This window comes from Dermacentor albipictus, chromosome 10 (assembly GCF_038994185.2).
Source record: "Dermacentor albipictus isolate Rhodes 1998 colony chromosome 10, USDA_Dalb.pri_finalv2, whole genome shotgun sequence".
Lineage (NCBI taxonomy): Eukaryota > Metazoa > Arthropoda > Arachnida > Ixodida > Ixodidae > Dermacentor > Dermacentor albipictus.
The window spans coordinates 3,095,168-3,108,972 of NC_091830.1; the positions used below are offsets into that span (position 1 = coordinate 3,095,168).

General features: G+C 43.8%; 1 long non-coding RNA gene and 1 pseudogene across 3 annotated transcripts in view; both read left to right on the top strand.

The window, feature by feature from the left end:
* LOC135911957 (uncharacterized) overlaps nucleotides 1-12,635 on the top strand; it is a 179,166-nt gene extending 166,531 nt beyond the window's left edge. Inside the window, exons 5-7 of one of the 3 annotated variants that reach the window (XR_010567525.2) lie at nucleotides 1,942-2,369; nucleotides 2,481-2,558; nucleotides 12,510-12,635. This is a non-coding gene — a long non-coding RNA (uncharacterized lncRNA). Of the gene's footprint in view, nucleotides 1-1,941; nucleotides 4,097-12,509 lie in introns of those variants that run through there. The other 2 variants (XR_010567524.2, XR_010567523.2) reach the window with 2 other exon arrangements.
* On the top strand, nucleotides 4,498-4,677 carry LOC135911980 (U2 spliceosomal RNA; annotated as a pseudogene).
* Nucleotides 12,636-13,805: the final 1,170 nt, after the last annotated feature.

Genomic DNA, 13,805 nt, shown 5'->3' on the forward strand with positions numbered 1-13,805 from the left:
AAAGGATTTCAGGTAATAATAAAACGTCTGCTATATACAGCTTCTAGAATTTAATTTTCTCTGAAAAGCATGAAATTTCATTCACGTCAGGCCCATGGTTGCCTAATGAAAGCGTGTCTGCGTTATACATGTATTTTTATAGGAAAGTAGAATACCTTGACCCCAATCCAAAGCTTCCGAAGTGTGCCGGGGGTTGTTGATCGCACATTGCTTTCAAGATAAGCCCCGCGCCGCCGCGGAAGATGTAGCCGCCGCCGGAGTACGGCTTATCACGGTTCATAATGGTTCCACGCGTATGGATAAGGCGATAACGAGCGATAACAGCTTATGATCGCAACGTCATCAGCGCTCCTGGCGCTGTTGCCTACTCCAGGGTAGCGTATCGTATTGCTACCGAGAAGTAGCGGCGCCTGCCTATCGAAGCTCGACCTTCGTTACTTAGTGGGTAGCGTGGCGTTGTCGGCGGGCTGCAGGCATCCGGTAGACCATGGCGACCAAGCAAGGGCGAGGCGATTTCTAGTGCGAAACTTGCACGGTTTATTCAAAGGTAGATGAAAGAAAATGAGAAGAGCATGAAGGGATTAAAAGTGCCTTTCGGAGCCCCTTAAATAGGCTCTCTACAATTGTGGGTGGGATCTTGCTTCCGTCGACGTCACGTGACCGGCACAGAAAGAGGACCCCTCCTCCTCAGGTTATACCGAGCCTGAAAGGAAGAGGTCGTTTCTCCTCCTGGAATTGTAGACGCCTGTACGCCTCTTCTGCGCGTTGCGGGGTTCATGGAAGTTCTCCTGTAGGTCCAATTCGAGAAAAGCGTCTCTCTAAACTCGCACACCCACACACACACATACACACACAAAATAGGCCTGTACACTGTGGGGCTTCCGGCAGACAGGCAGACACTCGAAACGGTCATGGCGAATTAGAAATCACGCTTCACTTCGACGAGGCCTGGTGGAAGTAGGTCGGGTGAGAGAAAGTTCTTTCTGCACGTGGAGCGGGACGCCAACAATAGCAGGCGAAGTCACGCCTCATTTCGACGAGGCAGGGTGAGATGGTCGGTTGAAATTTCTTTCAACACGTGGTGCCAGACGCCAACCCTAACAGCGCTGCCACCTGCACTAGTGTGCTTGCCTCATCAGTTCACGTTGCACCACCTTCCGCCACGGTTCGTGTCTCCGCAGCGCTGTCGTGTTTACGGCAATGGCGCCGACACGACCGCAGCTGCTTACTGAAGAAGAACGGAAACGCATAGATAACGAGTATCAGCGTCAATAGACACTACGCCAGTAACAACTCGATGACGCTGCGCAGAGTGGGGAATCACAGCGACACGCAACACGAATGAACATTGCTTCGATGTCGTCTCGTGCACGTCTCAGGTAACAGTTCACTGTTGCAGCCGCGCTTCTCCGTTTCACGATTCTTTCGCGGTCGCTCTCGCAATTATACGAAACACTACGTCATTGCTACGAAAGGTTTACGCATCATTACGGAACTCCCAAAGAAGATTCTGCGTGGAATCTTGTATGTGTGCATTACACTCTTAAAGAAGTTTAAACCCTTTGGGGCTGATCTTGTCCCACAGCAATAATCGTCATCTGCCTTGCTTGCGTTTCCGTTCTTGAAAACTTGGCGCTCGCTACTTTCCTGTCGAGAATCCTGTGTCACGCTGATAACGCGCAGGCTGTTCCTAACTAGGAAGAACCAGGCTCGCAGCATTATAGAAAGGAAATGCGGTCAAGACAGATGACGGTTATTGTTCTGGGACAAAATATAACCCAAAGGGTGCAAACATTTTCAAGAGTGTACAACAGTTGTCTTGCGATTTTCACAGCTTATGAATCCCGTAGCATAAATGCAGACCAATTTTCTCAAGTTTCAATAGTTCCAAACCTAGGATGGCTTAGACTCAATGACCGTCTTTCTTTTCCTTTTTTTTAGGCAGCAGCAGCGGTAGTGCAAGGACGCGTCCCTTGTCTGCTCCACGTTTTCCAGAGTGAAGCCGAGAAGTGATGCCCGTTGCTTCAAGCTGCTCAAGATACGTCACTCTTGTCATGCGGTCTTCGCATCGCCCATGGATGGTGAACTGCTGCTGTGCCGACGCCTTCGTTGTTCAGTTTGACTGGTTCAAGAGCGAACCTTTGAACAGCAGCCAGGCAGGAGATTTCTTTTTCTGCACGTTCTTGGCACTTTCAGTGTGAAGCCGAAAAGTGATGCCTGTTGCTTCAAGCTGCTCGTGATAGCCGCCACTGTGCTCACGCAAGTCATCGCATCGCCTTCGGTTTATGCGCGCTGTGAGCTGGGCATCTTGGCGGCAGCGGCGTTGGTGCGAGGACGCGCCCCTTACTTGTCTGCTCCACGTTTTCCAGGTTGGTTGGTTAGCTTTTTACAATTATACTACAGTAGTTCCTGTGTCAACGCCGCTACCACTGCCCCTGCTTGTATGGCTTATGTGTGTGATATCTCATTGTCTAGCCCAGTGCCTGCAATGGAAGAAAACTGCGAGGCTTGTAACAGACCCCTACCGGCAAACGGCCCCTTCTTGCAGTGCAGCGAATGTGAGCGTCTTTATAGTTTTGGTGACCCCTCCAGCTGGTTCAAATTGATATTTGACTGTGAGGACGAGTCGGGGCATAAACACGGCAATGCCATGCTTGTCGTCTGTAAGAAAACAAAGCCAATTACGTGTTCCCCTTTCGTCCTACCGTCCTACCCTTCGTCCTACCCTTTAGTCCGAACTTACAACTCTTCTTGCAGAAATAACGAAGCGGCTTGATGTCCTTGCTGGCTTGCCCTCTCAGGTTGACGAGATAGAAAAGTCCTATTGAAGTGCTGTCAAACAAATATGAGAAAATTCTTGACACACATTCAAAGCAAGGTAGGCAAATTGGCTGCCTAAAGAAGAGCGTTGCTCAGCTTGAAGACGGTAGCGTCGCCAACGACGTACAGTGTCTCAAGCAAGACGAGCTTGAATGGCGTAGCAGACAATATAATATTGAAATTCATGGCATCCCCCAAACATAGAATGAAAATTTAATAACAAAGCTCAATGACGTGACAAAAGCAGTCACACTGAATGTATTGTACTTCAACGATATTGAGGCAGTTCAGAAAGTGCCCTTGAGATCGGGCCGCGACCCCGGAATCATTCTGAGATTTCCTGGCAATGCATTCGCGATGCGTGGCTCTCCAAGCTCAAACATTCAAAAGCAAACAAGTCATCTGTCAAAATGAGTGAAAACATGACAAAGAGAAACAGGGAACTTCCACACACGCGTCAATGGGCAGCTGAAAACAGCTATCGATTTCAGTAGCATGCCAACAACAGGATCTTCGTTCGAAGGGCGGAAAATGAGTGAGCTGTTGAAATTCATTCTCGGAGCGATCTTCAGAAATTGTGCGCTAGTTAGTGAATTTCTTTTTTTAATCTTCTTCCTCGTGCTTTTCGCAACGCATTACATAACTCAAATTTGGGTAGTAGTATTCTTGCTAAGAACGCACAGTATACTGTTGTGTACACTTCAACTTGGTCTGGAATAAACAAATACGATCACTTCGAGTGTTTTTGAACCAAGTGAGAACTAAAATTGAAATTTTACAGTTCTCTGAGGCATGGTTTACCTGATACGAAGAGGCGTTTCGTATATGTGGTTGCAATTCTTTCTGCCAGGGTCGTGTGAAAAAAACCTGGTGGTGGCGTGTCAATGTTGGTTTCAAGTGATATCAATTGTGAATTGCTCACTGATTTTTGTCGCGTAATCCCCCATTATGAAGTAGTCTCTTGTATTCGGTATGAATGTTTATTTGCTACCTCCCACCATGTAGTGATGTATCAAACTTACTTTCCTCCTTGGGCTCTCCTTTAGAATACGTGAATGAATATGAGTATCACATTACTTTAGGTGATGAGCAAAACGTGAACAAGGTGAATGCAGGGGCCTACCTGCATTACCTTAAGTGGGGATTTAAAGATCAATTGCTAGCTGGAAATGCAATAATGACAGAGGTAGAAACTATAATGAATGCTCGTTCCTGCATTAATGTGATATTATTCCCAAGATGACTGAGTGTTAGCTCCGAAACACATTTAGAGACTCTTATAACAAATTTTGTTACCGATGAACTGTTACCCGGAATCATTAACGACGCTATTGGTGTCATTATTAGTATTGTTACCAATACTCTTTTTTATTCTACATGGTCTTCCTAAGCAAAAAAATGATTAGCCATTCCACTCTGTGAAGGTGGATGACGAGCGAACCTGATTAGCGTACGACACATAGGAGACACGAAATTTTGAACATGGGTACGGGCTCATTTAACGTGATATTTATACGCATTCGCGTGGGCGACAGGACCGTTGCTCTGAGTAGCCGGAGGAAACTGGACACACGTAACGTTTCGACGGGACCGCCACCACGGGAGAGCGGAAGGAAAAGAAAGGAGGTACTCATGCGCTTGGAACGCCTGCAAAGGGAGGGCGGTGCGAACGTAGACATGGCCGACGCTGGTCAAAGCCTAGTATCTGTTCTTACCAGCTTAATATCTGATACGGGTTGTATTTGTACCCAAAATATTACACTTATTTTTTGCAGGTGGGTGGAGTGCTTAAGCCTGTTTCACCTCCGCCGTGGGTCGGCCCGGTATTGCACTATATTCAGGAACGGCCCATAGTTTTTGGTCTAGGGGCATCGATCCGCTGGAAACTAGCCATACACAGATTCGCTGTAAAGACACATTAAGCATTCATAACGTTATCGGGATATCAATTCGCGCACATTACCTAGTTTAGAGAGAATATAGCCACTGTTGACGGCAATTACGTTTTCTGTGCGGATGATTTAATGAAGCATATGATGAATTCATGCCAAAGTTCACACAGATCTATTACCAGTTTTTTCTTATATAACGTTCAAATCGTCGAACCCAGCTCGCAAGCCTTCGATTAATGGCGAACTCTTGGGCCTTGTCAAAAAGCGAGACGAGCTCTACAAGGACCCCCTAGCGACCCCGTCTCCGGAAGTATTAAAAAAGCTTCTAACAGTTCAGGAATCAAGTCAGAAATTCTCCGTACTGCAAAAGACCACTTCCAATGTACCAAGGTCAATGCAGAGACGCTCAAAGGGCATGTCGAAGGAATTCAACTGTATGTTTTGTAAATCGTCTCCAATGCCAGCCATAACAGTTACGCTAAACCAATTTTCATTACAGGGAACGGATGTAGCCACGGCGTTTAATGGCTCCTTTCTGTCCATGACGCCTCAAAATTCAGAGGTTGACTGTTTAAACCACCTTCCTTCCACTAATGATAAGGCAATTTTTTAGAACCTGTTTCCTCTAACGAAGTAATCACGGCATTTGTCATGACGCAATGGCATTGCTTCCGACGCTTTTGGAATCCAAATTATGGCCGCGAAATATGTTGTTGATATCATTTCCCCTTCTTTGATGTATATTTTTAATGCATCACTTTCAACTAATGTTTTCCTCCGCCGTATACAGTGCGCGAAAGTCATTGTCATACATAAAAAGGATGGCCAGAATTAATTTTAAAATTACCGTCCGACATTTACGCTCCCATTCTTCTCAAAAGGATTAGAAAGAAGCAACTTTAAAGCGCATCACCTCAATTACTGATCGTTATACCAACATTACACCTGCTCAATAAGGTTTCCGGAAACATACTTTGGCTGAGTTAACATTGCTAGCAGAAAAATAATTTATTGTAGAAAACTTCAGAGAAAACTAATTTTGCCCGACGTATTTTTCTCGATATTACAAAAGTATTTTAAACAGAAATTACGTAACTATAGTAATCACAGTAAGATTCTAATATTATTGTTGACTTGGCACTCGCAGAATAGAACTCGGTATGTTAACATATTTGGTCACTTCTCAGCTACTATAGGCATCTTGTTTAAGAAGTTGAAGCAAAGAAGCTTTATTTGACCATTTCTTTTTGTTTAATAAAACAATGAAGTGGTAAACATTGATATACCAGCAAAATACATTATATATGCGGATGTCTGCAGTCCTTTCTCCTATAGGAAAGCAGTGCACACTTTAGCAAATGAATAAAATGGGGCACTGAAGTCGATCAATGAATGGGCCTCAAAATATAATGTAATGCTCAATGCCTATAAGGCTAAAGCCGTCATTTCTCATCCACCTAATAAGGTCTTCAAGCTTCCTGAAGTTAATAGCACTACAGTCTAAATTATTCAGCATATCAAGACACTAGGCGTTTATTTTTCTGAAACTATTACTTGGGACAAACAAGTCAGCTTCGTCATGGAGAGGTTATCACGTACCGCTGGTCTATTACGCCGACACTGCTGTACTCTCCCTTGTCAGGTTAATATGTCAGTCTATCATTCGCTTTTTCTTCTACCTTAAACTATGCTGCGCTCGTATGGGTGACAGAGACACCTGAAAATATAAAGTTGCTTCTGCTGCAAAAGCGAGCTCATTAATATCACCGGTAAACTCCTATTCCTTACTCACAATAAAATGATTTTTAGCGAAAATAACGGTGTTCGTGCGGACTCCCTGCATATGTACAGGCGTTGTCGCTAGTATAGAATAGGTGCAATAAGTACATCAAGTTCAATAATTAGTTTAGCTGGCGTGAAAAAGAATTCACCCACTTATACGATACGTAACCCGTAAATCTGGAACGTAGTCAGACGTCGCACACAAATGCTAACGTACAAGCTCCCAACCAAATAAGTTGAGCGAACTAGCGACATAGATGCTCGTGTTAATAAAATCTTTAACCTGTGTGGGTATTTATGTTAACAGCATACATCAGTGTTTGTGTTATGATATGTGCCTAGTTTCATTCAACAGCCCGAGAGCACGCAGTTTTGCCTGGTTCTTTCATGTGTATTCATTCTGTTTTTTTTTAAATAATTTATTTGTTTCTCAGTCACTACTAGATAGCTAAACAATGCATATATTCTCCCTTGTCTCTTTCTTTCTTTTTTTGTGTACGTTGGGATACAGTGCTGAATATATTACACATACGTGTGCGTGTTTATTTGCATTTAAATTATGTATATCATAGTGCCATTTCTGTCCCCTGGTGCCAATGCCCATATTGTGTAGGAGACCAGGGCCTCGTCAAGCTTCATGGCTTTTTCCCTGGTTTCCTTGTACAATGCATTGTACATTGTACAGAAATGAGTTATTATTATTATTATTATTATTATTATTATTATTATTATTATTATTATTATTATTATTATTATTATTATTATTATTATTATTATTATTATTATCTGAGGACTTCTGGTACAGCATCCAGGCAATAAAACAGTCAGGCATTCCCGAATGGCCCATATCGAATACAGTTCCACTGGGGTAATAGCGCGCAAAGCATCACGGTATTTGGTGTCTACGCCCCCTGTCTGAGCAGGCGCACATAATGGATGCCGCGTGTCATTTGTGTAGCGCACCGCGAAATTTCCTCGTGACTCACAACAGCGCGCATTCTGCTGCGTTGTTAGTGTATAGCTGGCCCGAGACCCGCATTTCGCGCATTCGTCCAGGAGGCCAGCAGGCATTGTTCGGCGCTGTTTCCATTTTAAGCAGAATCCCCCGAGGGAATTCATTAGAGCGCACAGCGAGGACCGCCGCGGCAGGACGGGGCCATCGGTCACGTGCGCATCTTTCACAGACGGACTAATCGCTCGGAAAAAAACCGTCGCGCGCCGCGGGTTGAACACACTCTACCGCAAAGACTTTGCGCAGTCGCTGCTTTAGTGCCTGAGCACTTTGCCGACTTCGTGGGAGGGGGGGGGGAGGGGGGGGGGAGGGTACAATTTTCATGGTGTTGTCCACCGTGCAGTACGAACGCATTTCAGTGACGTGCATCTCTCTCTCTCTCTCTCTCTCTCTCATACAGCACTGATTGCGCGTTGGGCCACAACGGAATGCGTGTGGTGTCTTCACTCATTCCGAATGGACACCCCAACTCAGCTATACATGATGCGAATCCAGATCCCTGGCCGTTACTTAGGCAAGCAACGGTGACGCAGCAGCCAGTCAGACCCCCTAATTACCACTAGGCCATATAAATGTGTGGGGACGCATAAATTCTTTTTCTTAGCATCCGCTGCACCGAACTTGATTAGCTGCATCTCATTAAAAAAACACATTTTCGGGCAGTAGCAAATAAGCCTTAAATTGGCAAATTATTAATTTGTTCGAATCTTGTAGCAGAGGGATTTTTTCCATCCTTTCGAAGCTTTCTTTCTTAAAAAACACCCATCGGTTTCCTTTCTAGCTTCGTGCTACATTGAGATGGATGACAATTTTTTTTATTTGCTGACACTTTCTCTACCTTGTAGGATTGTGCAGAAATGATTTGATTCGGTATCCGTTTGCGTAGCATTGTCCGTTAATTCACCCTCGCGCTCCAGTCTGCTAATCTCCTGGTTCGCTGAAATGGCAGAATGACCGCCCCGGAAAGGCGATGGTTCAGGGTGTGAATCCCGGACCACGGCGAACTTTCTTGCACTGCCAAGCTTTCTTTCTGAAACCCATATGGTTTCCTTTCTAGCTCCGTGCTACATTTGGATCGATGACAATTTTCTCTTTGGGATCTTTAATTTGAAATACAAATATCCAAGCAAACCTTTCCTTTTAACATCGCCAAAGTTCAATAAACTAACGTATCAAGCTTGCAACTTTGTACGCCAGAAATTAAAATGTATTACAATTCTCTAAACTCAGTCTAATCAGGCAATCAGCCTAATCAATCGAACAAAGTTAATGTATTATACAGCAATCTTTAACATACTTCACATCCGTAAGTGTGTCTTTTTGAAAACCCTCATAAACATTGTTTGAATGTAAACGTGAGCTGTAACGTACCACTTTAGATGCTCTTAGAGATGCAACTAATAAATATGCGATGTCTGTTTTGGTACTTTGTGCTTGAAAATTTTTAAAATTTCCGGTTTCCGGCAATTTTTACAAAAACCTTGAAGCCCTAAAACAAGATTCCGCTGTCACAGTCGGTAGAATGAAGCTATTTCTCTTAAATGTAACTACTTTTATCTAACCCTGTTGAGAAGTCGTCAGCGAGAGCATGCACACGTTTCACGCTCATGTGGACACGGAAAACAATACTGACGCCGGGCTTCCCCTTAAGCGTTATTGCCACATGCACGCGTGCATTCGGGGAAACAACAAAAGACCAGCACGCACTGAATGAAGTAAGGTGCTGAAGCATTAGTTGCATTCTCTTTGTTTCACGCCAGCGCACAACAACAGCAGAGACGGGAACGCCGCAAGGCGAACCTGTGGGCCTTGGCGTGTGGTTTTTAAAGAATGCGCCCGGCATTTATGCCACTCTGAACATGCGGCTCTTCGCTAAAGAACCGCTGCAAGTGTTTTCAGGAAATACTTATTGCGCCTACAGGAAGCGATTTTTTTTTTTTGCACAGCTCGTGAGGATTCGCAAGAGTCAGTGAGGTAAGCGAGATTGAAAGTAATGCCCAAAAGTGTCAGCAAACAGGATAAAGTATGTAAAGCGATGTAAGTTATGTGGCGAGGACACTGTCTGAAATGTCTTTCGAACACCGCGAGATGCTACATATATCCAGGAGGAAGCCCCAGCAGTGACAGCACAATGTTCAATATGTTAGACCCTATTCCCATTTTGGATTAATAAAGAACGCATTTCACCCCTACAAACATGAGACATAATTCAAGAAACCATGATACCTTCTGTAGCGTTAAAGCTTCTGTACGGCTGCTGTATTTGTTACACGCTTTTCCGCTACTATAGGTATAAATACTGAAACATTACTGATATATAAAAAAAGAATGTATATGTAAGTCGTCCACCATCCATAATTATTCTTTAGCAATGCCGTGAATACTTGTTTTCAAAAACTTTATGCGTGCTATATATTTTTTTTCTTTACTGCTGCGCTTGACCTTATACTCTCCTCGTAGCAATAATCATTTAAATGTAAGCGTTCCGCATTGATAAAGCTGCAAAATATTAATGTTATCTTGTCATGCAAACTTTCCAGCCTCTTTTATCAACAGGTTCAGTTACAGAAGGTTTCACAACTTATTCATGTCTTTTGACAAAGAAATATGGATTCGAGAGTAACCGAGCAATAATTAACTTGTAGAATATAGGACATCTTTACTTTGATACTCGAAAACTTCGGCAACTGCAAATGTCCTTTTTAATATGCACTAAAGCAAACTCTCGAGCTGGAGCCGGACTATAAACAATGTACGGCATTGGTGCATGCTACGTGTCGTAAAATGACGATATGGGAAGAGCTTTCCTCAGTGTTTTCACACGGTCACGTGTTCAAAGAAGATGATTCAAAGTAGTGCTTTGTAAAAAAACAGGGTATCAATATACGTAGGAGAGAAAGAAGACACCAACACAAGCCCCGAATTTCGACGAAGCTTTTTCCTAAAAACATACGCACCTACATATTATATACACTCGCACGTGCGATCTCTCATCGAACTGCAGCTGCAACTGCAGCGCTGCTATGTTAAAAGAACAGAAAAGTAAAAAAAGAGAAAGAAGGCCATACGAAGGCAAAAAAATAAAAAAAAACGATTTTCAATCTAGAAAAAATTAGACTGCACTGTTCTCTGCTCATTCAACATATGCTAGTTCTTTGTCTGACAAGGCAACTTCCGCGGATCACACAAGGTGGCGCAGTATTAGATCAATGTTCTTTATTTCAACAAGGCAGTGCGCCGAAATAGCTGTTGATATCTACCGCTAGAATTTTTTTTTGAAGCGCCAACAGCCGACACACACAAAGAGACAAAAAAAAACGTAAATATTCGCCTCAGAGAGCATCAGACATTCTTAAACGCTCCATCTCCATCGAATATTGTAGGAAACCGCAAGTACTATGGTTGTTATTCTGTTTTAAAGGTGGGATAGTTTTTAAAAACCGGGATCACCGTACTCGCGAGCTTGTTCAATCATTTCACATATGAAATCAGGGTGATATATGGATCATTAAAGTAACAGCCGCACAGCATGACAATTAGTTCGTTCTTACATGCAGTTAACCGTGCCAATGGTTGTACCATTTATTGTTTGCGTTCTTATTGTACCTGTTTCTTTATGAGCCATTAGACTTTAACCTTAAAAATCCCACACTCATGCGTGGTTTGCTCTGTGTATTTGGTGGCAAAGCCTTCATTCAAGAAATGGCTGTATTTCCCTGTGTCTGTGCTCCACCGCACATACATGCATCTGTCACCGTTTATATACGTATGGGTAAGCTTCAATAAAAAAATCGTTGTGAGCGAAGAAGCGCCGTCATGTAGTTTTTCCTTAATAAAGCTTCTTTCTGGGTAATTTGTAAGTTTGTGCTAATTGGAAAACACGACTTTTGGGCGCTTGAAAGAGGGAGAAATGAGGGGAAAAGTGGAGAAACACGCATCACACAGAGCGCCAACTACGTATCAACACACAACTACCACACCGAGCGTTTTTCGTTTGTCGCTCTTCACTGTGTGTATCGGATGTCGCCCTCGAAAAAAATATACATATATATTTTCTTGTGGCAGTGCATCAACTTTGTCGAGTAAATCTTTCCCGCAAAGCTCGAAGCAGCGGTTGCCACTATACTATAGAGAAGAAATATACTATATACATGGTGAAAGGTGAGAAGTTTGGAAAACTTGCTGTCTATAACTGAATGTGGGGAAATTTAATATCCCCGCCAGTTATCAAGTAGTATGTTCGGACTGCCTATTGTTTTCGCGAATTCAAGCATAATATTAACTGAGCTGTTGGAAGGCCTGTAAAACCAGCAGACAGTAATTGCCGTGCCATTTTTCAGCCTTATGTGACACCACACATATTCACACAACGCACCACCAATATGAAGCATGGAACCGGAAATATTGATATCAACTAGTACAAAAGACCCTCCTCCATGACTATTCCTTTCTTTCCTGAAACACGTACGTGTAATAACTCGGAAAAACTTCGTCGTCTACGATATCGTTGTCAAGCCGCGATTCAGTGTCAAGAACTACAGTCGCTTTTGACATGCAAACGAGGCTGTGATATTCATCCGTTTTATTTTTTACACTACGGCAATTTACAACCAGGAAACTAATGTTTTGGGACGCATATACTGTGCATCACGTGCTTTGGACAACCTTCCGAGCTGCTTCATCATAGACGTACCTTTGATCATCTACAAAAAGATATTTCATTCTCACACGTGCTCCATTAGCGCGTTGATTCTTCTCAAATTCCCACAGTAGCAATCTTCTTCTACGCACCGCTTCTGAAAAGTCTTCAGAGATGCTGACTTCAGTTTCTTTAAGCTTTTTCGCGTTGGTAAGGAACAGCTGTTTTTCTTTAAAAATGCGAACTTTACAATATGGGGACGTGTCTTGCCAGTACGGTACCTGCCAAGACAGTGCGCTTTTTTGATTTTAACGTCATTTAGCCCGAACTGATGAACAAGATCCTGTACATTTCTTTTTTTCAGAGGCGGCAGACAATTCTATGCGTACACTATCTGGTATACCGTAACATATCAGACTACACCTCCTACTTCGGTTCTCCAAGTCGTCAACAATACTGAATAAATTTTTGACCATTTTTTGTGTTCTCGTATTTCTTTCTGCAATCCATGACAGTTCCTTTTAGAGCCGTAATCTTTTGTCATTCCTCTGAAATGGAGACCTTCAAGCTCGGGACTTTCGCTAATCCTTGCTCCAGTAATTAAATTCCACTTTTTATGTCATCCATAGCAACTTTATGCGCTGTTTCAAGGTATCCAATAAAGCAATGAATGGGGCTAGTTTGTGGACGTTCATGATGATATTGCGCTTAGTGTTACGTACGTCCGCGTCTTGTGCCTTATGTTCGTCAGTGTAACACTAAGTGCAACATAATCATGAAGGCATCCAGCATTGCCTTCACCAGTGCCTGTCCTTCTAGAAGTAACTTAAAGCTTTCTTCAGAAAGGAGCCCTGGATTCAGCTCTACGTCACCACATAGCAATAATAACAGGAAGTAGAATGCATATCTACGCAACAATACAAAACGTTGCCGCATGCAACAGTGTGCATTACAAGACTTTACAGCAGCATTTGCGGCATGGGGTGGAACCGGTACAGGATTCCTTTGTGCGCTTACCAACCTTCATCAGAAGAATGACACACGTGAAGGGCACCGCCAAGATTGGGCCAGTTCCACGCCCCGGTGCTGCACTGAAGTTCGTGTCCTCACATACCCGGTACACAAGGCGGCTGTCCGCACAAGGTTCGCAGAGCGACATCAGACATTGGTTAGAAGTGGCAGCCGAGCGCAATCCGTAGTCGAAATCCGATGATTGCTCCAAATTTTCTACGAAGAGTGGTGTCGCCGCAGCCGCAGAGCGTGCAGTCAATTCCTTGTTGTTTCCACGCTGCCCTTGCGCAGTACTGTCATTGATAGCCTGTATCAGAAGAGTGATACATATGAAGGGCACCGCCATGACTGTGCCGGTTCGACGCCCGCCTTTTTTCGTGTCCAGGGTGTTTCCGAATCCAAGCTGTCTTGATGTTTTTGTATCTTAAGTGTGGGTGGATTCTGTGACTGTAATTTGTGTTTGCCGTGAATTTGAGTTAGCCGGCGTCTTGTCATGAGGACCTCTCTTCCCTTGCCACGTAGGAGGACCCGCTCACTTCCCTGCTTACTGCAGCATTCGCAATGGCCATGCTGCCCTGTAGCAGCCAGCGGCCTAGTTCTGTTTGGTGACGATCCAGACATGTTATGGTTTGACTAGAGTAGGCCAGCG